The sequence below is a fragment of the Scyliorhinus torazame genome, chromosome 14 (assembly GCF_047496885.1).
Source record: "Scyliorhinus torazame isolate Kashiwa2021f chromosome 14, sScyTor2.1, whole genome shotgun sequence".
NCBI lineage: Eukaryota > Metazoa > Chordata > Chondrichthyes > Carcharhiniformes > Scyliorhinidae > Scyliorhinus > Scyliorhinus torazame.
Window position 1 is genome coordinate 17059089 of NC_092720.1, and position 12989 is coordinate 17072077.

Below are 12989 nucleotides of genomic sequence, written 5' to 3' on the forward strand. Positions count from 1 at the left end.
GCAGGTAGGCTAGAGGAGTGCCTCCCGAAGGTGATTGGTGAAGATCAGAAGGGGTTTGTGAGAGGGAGGCAGCTCTTTTCATATGTTAGGAGGGTATTGAATGTGGTTATGGTACCGGCGGAGGGGAAGGAAACAGAGGTGATTGTGGCATTGGACGGCGAGAAAGCGTCTGAGCGGGTAGAATGGGGGTACTTGATGGCAGTTCTGGAGCGATTTGGGATTGGACCACGATTTGTGGACTGGGTAAAGATGCTGTATAAGGAGCCAAGAGCACAAATGGCATCAGCTCGAGATACTTTTCTCTCCACCGTGGGACTAGGCAGGGATGTCCTATGTCCCCCCTGCTGTTTGCACTCACGATTGAGCCGTTGGCCATCGCGTTAAGAAGTTTGGGGGTATGGAAAGGGATAGTGCGGCGGGGGGGGGGGGGGGGGGGGGGGGGCGGGATAGAGCATAGGGTGTCCTTATATGCCGATGCTTGACAACGTGTGTCAATAGAGGGAATACTGGAGCTGCTTCGGGTGTTTGGGTCTTTCTTGGGGTACAATTAAATCTAGACAAGAGTGAATATTTTGTGGTGTCTCAGCCGGGGGTGGGGGCTGGAGTGGGGGTGGCTGTCATTCCGTAGGGTAGGGACTCACATTAGATACCTGGGGGTGCAGGTTGCTTGGGATTGTGAGGGGCTCCATTGGTACAACATTTCCAGTTTGATGGGGAGGGTGAAAGCTGTTCTGGCAAGGTGGGATGGTCTCCCTCTGTCACTGGCAGGTCAGGTACAGGCGGTTAAAATGAACGTATTGCCGCGATTTCTGTTTCTTTTCCAATGCCTGTCGATCTTCCTGCCAAAGGCATTTGTTAGAGAGATTGAAGGGATGATTACCTCGTTCAAATGGGGAGGGAAGGTGGCCAGAATTAGAAAGGTGTGTTGCTGATTTTCTCCTTGGTTCAATTGCTCTGTTTTATTACCTTTGCTCTCGAGTCGCCAGGTATCCTTAAGATACCACCACGAGGTTCAAGTCCGAGTAATGATCAATAACCCAATACACCGATTAGTAAGATTCAAATCAAAGCACATTTATTATATACAGTAATCGCTACTCATGCACAAATTCTACGTCTAAGCTACTTCTACAGCTAACAGGCCTATACTTAACTTCTGACTGGCCCACCAGGTCAGGGGAACAAATGGCCTTTCGTTCGGGTTCTGAGTCTGCGGGATTCGAAGTTGGTACAGATTGGTAGCTAGGAGCGCCTATCTCGTGGCGAGCATTGAATTAAGACTTACGTCTGTCGGGGGTCACTGCACCGGTCACGGTCAATGTTGGTTTGTGTTGCTGGGTGACCCGGTCAGGACGCAGAGGTGAAGAGAGCGAGTTGAACTTGGGGCTTAACTCTTATAGTCCCCAGGGGCTTCCCGCCTTTCGGGGGCGACCCTGTACCTGGTCCCAAGTGATTGGACTTTGTCCGAATCGCTTGGTTCGATTTTCTCCAATACTGGAGCGGTTCCCTGATCGATGGGCGGTCTTGAGGTGTTCGTTCACCTCCTTTGTGTTGGCTCCTGCTGGCGCCGAGGAGTCTGGCTTTGCTTTGTGTGTCCAAAATGTTACTTATTGTTCCCTGGGATTGCTCATCAGTATGCAGATGGCTGCTACATTGTTATGGTGATGATCGCTGGTATCAATGTTGTCTGGCCTTTGCAGAGGTAAATGCAGCTGCTGGTTTCTGTCTATGTTGGCTGACTTTCCCAGCAGCCTTTGCCGTTCGCCATTTTAAATCGGGAGTTGGCCAATTTAGGTGGCTACAGGTGCTACTACAGAGGGGAAGGCAGGCAGGGGGGTTGGGTTTTCCGAACCTGATGTATTATTATTGGGTGGCGAATGTGGAGAAGGTAAGGAGCTGGGTCAGAGGGGTTAATTCCCAGTGACTAAGAATGGAGGAGAATTTGTGTTGGGGGTCGGGATTGAAGGCGCTAGTGACAGCGCCGCTCCCGACTGCCCTGGGAAGATAGTCAGGGAGTCTGGTAGTAATAGCTTTGTTGAGAATTTGGAGGCAGTTTCGCCAGCACTTTGGGCTGGGGGCAGGATCAAGGGAAATGCCGATTTGGGGAACCATGGATTTGAGCCGGAGAAGTGGGATGGAAATTTTCGGAGATGGGAGGAGAAAGGAATCAGGACATTAAAAGATTTGTTTCTTGGGCGTCGGTTGGAAGGAGTGAGGGAGCTGGGAGCGAAGTATGTACTGGAGAAGAGGGAAGTATTTAGATACATGCAGTTTCGAGACTTTGCCAGGAAGCAGATACAGAGCTTCCCGGTGGAGCCGGCCTCCACATTGCTGGAGAAGGTGCTGACGACAGAGGGTCTGGTGAAGGGGGTAGTGTCGGCGGTTTACGGAGCTATTTTTGAAGAGGAGAAGGCACCGCTGGAAGGGATCAAGGCAAAGTGGGATGAAGAGTTGGGAGAGGGTATGGAAGAGGGGTTCTGGTGTGAGGTGCTCCGGAGGGTGAATGCCTCCACCTCGTGCACGAGGTTGGGGCAGATACAGCTGAAGGTGGTATATAGAGCGCACCTCACAAGGGCGAGGATGAGCCGGCTCTTTGAGGGGGTAGAAGATGTGTGTGAACGTTATGGGGAGGGGGGGGGGGGTTGCTAATCATGTTCATATGTTTTGGGACTGTCCAAAGCTGGAGGATTCCTGGAAGGAGGTTGTTAGGGTAATCTCGAAAGTGATGCATGTGACCCTCAGGAGGCCATATTCGGGGTGTCAGACCAGGGTTGGAAATGGGTGTGGAGGCAGATGTTGTAGACTTCACCTCAATGATCGCCCGAAGGCGGATCCTGTTGGGATGGAGATCAACTTTCCACCCTGTGCCCTGGCATGGCGGGGGTACCTGCTGGAATTTTTAACTCTTGAGAAGGTTAAGTTTGAACTGAGGGGAAGGATGGAGGAGTTCTACAATTCATGGGCATTATTCATTATGCACTTTCAAGAATTGGATTACATCGAACATTGGGAGGGGGTGTTGGGCAGGTTTGGGGGAGGGGGACTGCATGTGTTAATGGTGACTAAGGGTGATTCCTGATTCCTTTTTGCTTTCTGTTTATGTTGACATGTGGGCTGTTGTTTGGGGTTTGGTGGGAGAATGGGATTGTTGTTGCGGATAAGGCGATTGATATTATATTCATTACGGCTTATTGTTTCTTGTTGGGTGTAAATTTGGAAGAAAATGTGAAAAAGGAGAATAAAAAAATATTTTTTTAAGAGTCAGGGCTGCACCCCAAAATTGCACCCATAAATAAAAGTTTGATCGTTTAGTTTGGCTTGTTTTCTCTCCAGACCCACTCTAAATGTCTAAATCACCCAACGCATTGGTTGAACAAGCATAAACTGGCGATAGCCAACCAGCAATCAGTTTTGAAGCTTCCTGTGCAAGACATCAGCTGGCGTCTAACTTTGCCAAACTCCTTCCCTTCAGAACTCTCCTCCCACTGCTGACCCTGTGCATTCTGCCAAGTGAGTGTCTGGTCGCAGAATAACACGGACCATTAAAACTGTTGCTCTGGAAACCTGGCTGGATCCTGGAGTTGTTCAACTGCAGAGAAACGAGAGAGCGAGTGCGAGTCGCTATCACCTGTTTGAAAGTGTGGCAGAAAGTCCCCATCGACTCGGGAAGCAAAGGTTTGCTCAGTTTTACAAAGTGTCACAATCCGAGATATTATTAGAATTGTTTTGATCAAATGCAAAGTTCAACTCGGTTCTCTGAACAAGCTTTAAAAACGTGTCTTTGTTTTCTACATTTTTATTTTGCTCAGCCAAATCTCTGAGGACAAATCAGATGTGGGTCACATTCCTGTTAATGTCAGATTCAAACCAGTTGCTAAGTATTGGACTGAGCGATTGTAAATGTGAGCATTCCAATGCTGAACTCTCTCTTTTGCTCAATCTCACTGAACTGTCATTTAGACCAAATACAGCGGCGATTTTAATCTGTGGTTAAAACTGGAACTTAAACCCCCAGATTGGTTAGAATGAATCTGCCTCTGTTTACATGTCACTGGATCTCGTTGAGTTTCTCCCCTGCACGTTAAGTTGTTGGGGGATAGTTTACTTTGAAGCTACAGGTTTCATATCCGTTTTCATTGTTCTTTTTTCCGAGCAACATCCACAGTCGACACATCATTTAGGGGAAATGACGGGGTTATAAAGTCTGTCCAGCCAATTGGCTCCCTTCCTGTGCTGTTTATTACTCAGATTTCCAAGGAATTTCCACAACATTTTCCAAGTGGAGGAAGTGGCTGGAGTCAGGAACAAATCTTAAATTAAAAGCTGAGACTCGGCAACACTCACCGCCAAACAGGGTGGAGATTGTGAGATGGACATGAACTTGATACAATTATACACTGTTACATTCGCGATTGTCAGGACTTGGGGCGACCTGGCCGGGGGATGTCCAAACGATCAGATCGAAATTGTGTTCTCCCGACTTTCGGGGCAGGTCACTGGCGGGTCCACTTTCCCCGTGGACATCCTGATGTGGAGATAACCCCATTGGACTGGGTGGGCTCAGTCAGCGCTGCCTACACCCTGGTGAGGACTACAGGAGATGGGATGCAAGGATTGTCAGAACTTCCCTATCCTTGCAGCCACAAGATGAGGGGGGGGGGGTGCTGTTGACAACAGGAGGAGGGGCTGTGAGTGGGGAAGCGGGACTGTTTCGAGGGGAGAGCCCAATAGGAAGAAATGAAGATATTGCTGGGACACAGTGACTGTAAAACTGAGAGGAGGAAGTTGGGCGGAGGGGGGGGGGGGGGGGTTGGGCGGTCAGTTTGAGGGTGTGGTGGATGTAGTTCCCATCGGGCGGGACAGTGATGGGGACAAGAATGGTGGCACGGATAGTGGGAGTGGGCGTGCGCACAGTTATTGGCGTGGGCCACCAGGGAGGGACGGCAAGTCCACATTAATGGTTACAGGGCCCAGGGCGATGGAGGAAGGTTTGCAGATTGTGGAGGTGAGAGAGACGGTCAAATGGGATGGGGGGGGGGGGGGAGGGTTCAATTGTGATCGGGCAGTTGTTGGGTGACAGTCAGAGGTTAAAAGGTGATGGAAAGAGTTTGCCAAGTGACAGGAACGTTACAATAGAAAGGCAGGTCAGCAGCTGCCAACTGCAACTACGAAACATTGAGGCCGGAGGCTTTGTTCTTTCAAAATCTTCACTATCTGGTGACTCCCACGCAGCAACAAGTGTAGCCCAGAGGATTCTCATTCCAATGACATCCCAGAATGGTGTCGAGCTGCCGTTCACGCTGAGCCATTTGCTATCGACTCCAATCAGAGTTAGGGGTGGGAGGGAGATGGGCGCCTGCATGGGGCATTCAAGTAAATGGCTGCCAATGAAAATCTCCATCCTCCTGGGAGAGTGCACATGCCTGATAAGGGCTCATGTGGTTATATTTTCTATTCTGGCAAGGTTAATGCCCCTCCATAGAGTTTCATGGGCAATGGAGGCAAGTGGAAAAGTGTGAATGGGAGGACTCTTGTACATGGCTCTCATCATCCTTGCCAAGGAGTGGTGGCTCCATGCACAAGCATATGGTTGGGTGAGGAACATTCATCCTTGGTGCTTCAGGATGGCCTTTGATTGGAAGAGGTGGAGTGCATTCGACCAGTAAAACCGCTTGTAGCAAGAATGACTCCAGCAGACATCCAATCAGTGCGTTAACATTGATTTACAGGTGCCAGAACTATATACAATGATTGTACACCCATGGCCCTTGTACACCCATGGCCCTAGTGTATGTTCAAAACTTTTGAATGTTTCTATCTCTATCACTTCAATCCCAACATGATGGGAGGCGGCTGGCTGATTGCTATGCCTTCTTTTCTGTGATGACATTGACAGGTATCAACTGGAGGGACAAGGCCTGAAGAGAATTCCACGTGCACACACATCAAGGCCAGAATATCAGAGAGCACAAGGACAAACTCCTCGTCCCTCCTGTCACACTGCTGAGGGCCTCTGACAGCTCTGGCTGAAGTTCCTGGGCATCTATAAGAATCTCCTGCATCTTTTCTATGGTCACCTCCAGAGGCTCGTCATCTGTGTCTGACTGAGCAAAGGCCTTCTCTCCTGAAATCGTCTTGAGTGCCAGACACCTTGGCTGTTATTGTCTTCACAGATCCATGGTCCCAGGTTCGATTTCGGCTTGGGTCATTGTCTGTGCGGAGTCTGCACGTCCTCCCCGTGTCTGCGTGGGTTTCCTCCGGGTGCTCCGGTTTCCTCCCACAGTCCAAAGATGTGCGGGTTAGGTGAATTGGCCAATGATAAATTGCCCTTAATGTCCAAATTGCCCTTGGTGTTGGGTGGAGGTGTTGAGTTTGGGTAGGGTGCTCTTTCCAAGAGCTGGTGCAGACTCAGTGGGGCCGAATGGCCTCCTTCTGCACTGTAGATTCAATGATAATCTATGATTAATCTAGGACAAAGGTTCGGCACAACATCGTGGGCCGAAGGGCCTGTTCTGTGCTGTATTTTCTATGTTCTATGTTCTATGTTCTATGTCTCTGCCTGCCCTGGACGCGTGTGCGTGTGTGAGGTGGCTACTAGAGTGTGAACCCGGACCTGAATCAGATGTATGGTCCAATGAGGTGTGTGTCCCTGGGCAGGCAAGGTGAATGCTGTGATGACGCTACAGGTGTGACGTCGTCACCATCGTCCTCCTCTTACCAGATTGTCAGTCTGCTGCTGAAATGGAGTGAGGGGTCAGAGCTCAGGCATCCCACCTCCTGTCTTCTCTCTCTCCCTCCTGTTCCGGGTTGTCTTCTCCAGCATGAAGCCAGATAGCTGGATTGTGAAAAGAGCAGGTCGTGCCTGACAACTCACCTCCCAGCTCCCAGAGGTCTGGTTGTCACATATAAAATAGAAGTTAGGAGTGTGAAGGAATACTGTCCGTTTGCCTGGAAGCTTCAAAATCATTTAAGAACCTCAACACCGGTGAGGACAAAGCACCCCGCTTGATTGACACCCCTTCAACATTCACGCCCTCCACCACAGATACAGAATAGCCGAAATGTGTCCATCTACAAGATGCACTGCAGCAACTCATCAAGGCTCCATTGCTATCTCCTTCTGGGTGAGATCTACCACCTAGATGGGCAGAGGCAGCAGGCACATGGGAACAGCATCACCTGAAAGTTGCCTCTCTTCCACACCTCATGGCTGTGCCTTCCCTGTGACTGGGTCAGAATCCGGCAGTTGCCTCCCTGAAGGCACGCCACATGGAGTGCAGCGATTCCACAAGGCAGCACCGCAACACCTTCCCAAGGGTATTTAGGAATGAGCAACAAAAGTGCTGACCTTGACAGTTCCACTTCCCGTGGTAGAATCAGAAAATGAATGGCGGTGTGAGTTTGGAGTGAGTAGAAGGTTAAAACTCCCTTGCAGAGCAGATGTGATCATTGACCCATGTCCTGCATTGCAGGGCAGTCCTCCTTTGGGCCCACAGATGCTGACCACTCTTCCGACATCATCCTCCCTGTCTACCGTGGTCAGACGAGGTGGCCTCCTGCTTCCATCCCTTGGAATGAGAATGCCATGCCTTTCCACGGCACCCTGGAGGAGATTATCTAGGGGGGCATTGCTGATTTTGGGCGGGAAGGGTGGGCGGAGGGGGGAACAGAGGTTGCTACATTTGCTGCACCTCTATCAGCAATGGTCTTGGCACTGTTGCCGAAGTTCTGTCTGCATGCCCTTTAAATATGGCGCCTGGACATGATTGGGGGGGATGACCAACTTGCTGCCCGCCCTGTACATGTGTGGTCATGTGCACATCATGATGACTTGTTTACTGGGAAGTGACGTGTACGGTAGTGTGGGAGTTCTCCACCAGCTCAGCCAGACACACAACATGTAAAAGCTGCTAAGAGTGCTGAGTAAACTATTAGGCCCGTTCGTCCCTTGTTGTCATATCCATTATCCATACAGCTCAGCAACTTTACATCGTGTCAGGAGCTGGTCAATATGGCACAAGGATTTTGTCACATTGACCTGCTCGTCTTCAATGAAGACATCGATGATAAGTGTGAAAAAGAATGATGCATCATGGGGCAAAATGGTAGCACAGTGGTTAGCACAGTTGCTTCACAGCGCCAGGGTCCCTGGTTCGATTCCCGACTTGGGTCACGGTCTGTGTTAGACACCCTCATCAAGGAACTTGTTAGAAATTGCATCATCTCTGGAATCCACTGTGATGCTGTAAGCAGACAGTTGATTCGAGAAAAAAATCTCACATTAGAATCCGGCAGCAGTATCGAAACACAAAGTATGATAGCAGAGAGAAACACGGAGGAACTAATGTGGGAAACAAAACTTTTCATGGTCCAGAATATACTCTGCCCTAACTGCAATAGCCATCATCCATAAAACAGAAGAACGAACTTTGCATTTAATAAACATAACAACTGTGTCAAGAAGAATAGCTTTGCTAAATGCTGCAGGTCCAAGTCACTGCAACCTGGCTGTATTGTAACTATATTGCAGCTGGCCACTCCTTCAAGTTTTATATCCCCAAACAGAGTAAATGAGCTGGAGCTCAAAGCAAAGCAGTCAGAGTACTGAGCCTCTCAAAACATTCTATTGCTCGAGTGTCGATCCCGTCATGGGGAAAGGTGAAATCTTTGCTACTTTAAACATTGCTCACAGCAAAACATAAGCTCCAAATCGACAGTGGAGCAAAGTGCAATGTTTTGCCGAAGCCACTTCTGCGGGAAATCGACCCCGATGATGCACTAGATTCCACCACCAATGTAAACCTGGCCGCTCATGGCCTACAAACCATACGTACAGAAAGTGTGGCTGCCCTGCACGGAACGGAAGGCAATTTTCCGCATAGTCGACCAAGATGCAAGATCACTGTTGGGTCTCCAGGACAGTTGCACTGGGGCTAGTCCTTGGGCCGGTGGTACATGGTGTGCAGCACCAAGCCCCACAGTTGCTGGAATACAAAGGCCTGTTTAATTGCGACATCAATGGGAAACGACCCATAATATATCACATGAGGCTGGATAACTCAATAACGCCCGCTGTCTGTGCTCCAAGAATAGTACCCCTTACTGTGAAACAAAACTTAGTCAACAAACTGTACAGAATGACAAGACTGGGTGTCATAGCCGCTATCGGTGAGGCCACGGAGTGGATTTCAGCTATAGCAGCTGCAGTCAGGATGTGCAATGATGCAGTTGACCTGAACACAGCACTGCTGTGACCCCAGCATCCCATGAATATGGTTGAACAGGTTATAGCAGACAAACCCAATGCTAAGGTGTTCTGTATTCTGGATTGGATTGGATTTGTTTCTTGTCACGTGTACCGAGGTACAGTGAAAAGTATTTTTCTGCGAGCAGCTCAACAGATCATTAAGTACATGGGAAGAAACGGGAATAAAAGAAAATACATAATAGGGCAACACAACATATACAATGTAACTACATAAGCTCTGGCATCGGATGAAGCATACAGGGTGTAGTGTTAATGAGGTCAGGCCATAAGAGGGTCATTTAGGAGTCTGGTGACAGTGGGGAAGAAGCTGTTTTTGAGTCTGTTCGTGCGTGTTCTCAGACTTCTGTATCTCCTGCCCGATGGAAGAAGTTGGAAGAGTGAGTAAGCCGGGTGGGAGGGATCTTTGATTATACTGCCCGCTTTCCCCAGGCAGCGGGAGGTGTAGATGGAGTCAATGGATGGGAGGCAGGTTCGTGTGATGGACTGGGCGGTGTTCACGACTCTCTGAAGTTTCTTGCGGTCCTGGGCTGAGCAGTTGCCATACCAGGCTGTGATGCAGCCTGATAGGATGCTTTCTATGGTGCATCTGTAAAAGTTGGTAAGTGTTAATGTGGACATGCCGAATTTCCTTAGTTTCCTGAGGAAGTATAGGCGCTGTTGTGCTTTCTTGGTGGTAGCGTCGACGTGGGTGGACCAGGACAGATTTTTGGAGATGTGCACCCCGAGGAATTTGAAACTGCCAACCATCTCCACCTCGGCCCCGTTGATGCTGACAGGATGCAAAGGTTTTGGCAAATCCCACGAGATAAAGAATACTCGAAATTCACGACATTATGGGCGGGATTCTCCGACCCCCCCGCCGGGTCGGAGAACCGCCGGGGGTCGGCGTGAATCCCGCCCCCGCCGTCCTACTAATTCTCCGGCCCCTTAAAAATCGGCCCGGCGTGAGTCGCGCCACCCGCCTCGGAGAATGGCGGGGTCCAGCGCGACTCAATCGGCACCGGGGCTGCCCGAATTTTCCGGCCCGCGATGAGCCGAAGTCCCGCCCGTCTTTTGCCAATCCCGCCGGCATAAATTGGAGTAGGTCCCTTACCGGCAGGACCTGGCGGCGTGGGCGGGCTCCGGGGTTCTTGGGGGGGCGTGGGGGGTTCTGGCCCCGGGAGGTGCCCCCACGATCAGGGCCCACTGATCCGCGGGCAGGCCTGTGCCGTGGGGGCTCTCTATCCTTCCGCACCGGAGGCTGTACCGGTCCGCCATTCCCGGTGCAGAAACGAAGCCCTCTGCGCATGCGCGGGGGTGACGCCAGCACGCGCTGGCGCTCCCGCGCATGCGGCAACTCACGCCGGCCGGCGGAGGCTCTTCGGCGCCGGTTGGCGTGGCGCCAAGCCCCTTCCCCACCGGCCGGCACGGCGCAAACCACTCCAGGGCAGGCCTCGCCCCAGAAGGTGCTGAGGATTCCGCACCATTGGGGCGGCCCAACGCCAGAGTGGTTCACGCCACTCCATCCCGCCGGGAACCCCCGCCCCGCCGGAGAGGGGAGAATCCCACCCCAGGTCTGGTATCCAGACACTGTATCATGTTCACTCACAGTATATATTTTGCACATTTGCAAATATATTTTGCTTCACTGCCTCAAAGCCTCAACCAGTGAATGGCTCTTCCATGATTATAACAGATGCCTCCCCTCTCTTCAACTAACTCCTAATGTTTCCATCAGGTCGATGCCCCAGCTTGGGTCACTGTCTGTGCGGAGGCTGCACTTTCTCTCCGTGTCTGCGTAGAGTTTCCTCCTGGGTGCTCCGGTTTCCTCCCATAAGTCCCGAAAGACGTGCTCATTAGGTGATGTTGTACCCTCAATAACGACGCTTAGAGAGTAAGCGGTAAAGAAGGCTTTAATAAGCTAAGAACTAGCCTGGTGCCGAGACGGGTGCTAACTGGGTGCCGCCCACGAGGCGGCCCCTTATATACGACTCCCAGGTGGGAGGAGCCGGAGGCGGAGTCTCCCAGGGTTCCAAGCCTGGTCTTAAAGGGGACATCACCTTACATGATGATAAGTGTACAGTAATACAGTAACCGTTCATCACATTCACCCCCTGTTTTGTAAAAACAAAAGTCCGGTGGGCGTGAAGTGCCATCATAAGTCCATTCGTCTCGGCGGCCTGATCGTCCTTATCGACCTCAGCTCGGGCGGTGGTGCGGCGGTCCTGGGCGTCCTAGTTTTGGGTACGTCCGGGAGCACGGTGGTCGGAGCCTTGGTCCGGGTCAGGGTAGGGGTCCAGGCCACAGGGGAAATAGTTGGGGCTGGGGGTAGCGGTGCCGGTGACGGCGGGATGTGTAGAGGGGGGGGGCGCTAGGAGGCGCGCGCGGTAGGTGCCCACCAACGGGGAGTGGGGCCGGGAGGGGGGGGGTGTTGTAGTGGGTGCCGACTGCTGCAGGGGAGCTGCAAGAGAGGGGGCATCTGTAGTGGGAGACCCAGCGGGCGCCAGGTCCCGGAGGGAAACCTTATCTTGCCTGCCGTCGGGGTACTCGACGTAGGCATAACTGGGGTTGGAGTGTAGTAATCGGACCTTCTCGACCAGAGGATCCGTTTTATGGCTCCTCGTGTGCCTCCGGAGAAGAACAGGTCTCGGAGCCGTCAGCCAAGGTGGAAGCGAGACCCCAGAGGTAGACTTCCGTTTCTGGATGAATAAAGCTCTCCGTGCTCCCGGAGTCGAAGAGGCATGAAGTGTCGCGCCTGTTTACTTGGACCTTCATCATCGAGTTCACCAGATGTTTTGGCTGAGTTTGTTCGAGGGTGATCGCTCCCAATCGCGGGTTGTCCGAGTCCTCAGCCGAGTCGGACTTGTAAAATGGCCGCCGCCGTCGGTCGCACGTGTCGGGTCGAGAAGATGGCCGCTCGCATGATTCGCACGAGACGGATGACGTGTCAGAAGGGGGCATGTCGGGTTGATGCGCAGCTGCATTGCGAGGCCTGCGGGCCTGAGAGCCTGATTTCCGGGCCGGCAGTTCTTTGTGTATCTGGCCCCTGGGCCTGGACAGGCAGACCCTCGCAAAATGCCCCTTCTTCCCGCAGTCGCTGCAGATAGCGGAGCGGGCTTGGCAGTGTGGGCGTGGATGCTGGCTCTGCCCGCAGAAGTGGCACGGTGTGCCCCCAGGATGAGCCCCCGCGGCACAGGCCAGTAACGTGGCTGAGTCTGAGGAAGTCCGAGGGGGGGCTCGCAGAGTCCGCGGGTTACGTGCCTAAATTATGTAGGACCACCTCCAGCGAGGTCTTTTGCACCGTTTAAGAGTAGCTGCTGCCGGATGTAGGTCGAGCGGATGCCGGACACAAAGGCGTCTCTGATGTGCTGGTTCATATGGGTTTCCCCTGTCACATCCTGATGGTCACAGTCCCTGGCAAGCGCGGTGAGTTTTTCAACGAATTCGTCTAGCGATTCCCCCGAGTGCTGCCGGCAGGTAGAGAGCAGGTGCCTGGCATGTACCTCGTTGATGGGTTTGACGAACCGCTTGTGGAGTAACTCGACTGCCTCTTCATAAGTAGTCGCCTTTTCGTGCGTGGCGGAATGTTTGTGACTCACCCGGGCGTGGAGTAGGCGCAGCTTGCGTGGCCCCAGGATGGGATTTTCTGAGGAGTCCAGGTAGGCCTTGAAGCATTGGAGCCAGTATTTTTTTTAAAAATTTGCCTCCGGTGTCCGTGCTTCCAGATTGAGCTTCTCTGGTT

At 52.0% G+C, this 12989-nt stretch overlaps 1 protein-coding gene across 3 annotated transcripts in view; it reads left to right on the forward strand.

The window, feature by feature from the left end:
• Window positions 1-3507: 3507 nt before the first annotated feature.
• Window positions 3508-12989, forward strand: part of LOC140389545 (membrane-spanning 4-domains subfamily A member 4D-like) — a 38279-nt gene continuing 28797 nt past the window's right edge. Inside the window, exon 1 of one of the 3 annotated variants that reach the window (XM_072473749.1) lies at window positions 3508-3675. The gene's annotated coding sequence lies outside the window, so the exon portion shown is untranslated. The remainder of the gene's footprint in view (window positions 3676-12989) is intronic. The other 2 variants (XM_072473748.1, XM_072473750.1) reach the window with 2 other exon arrangements.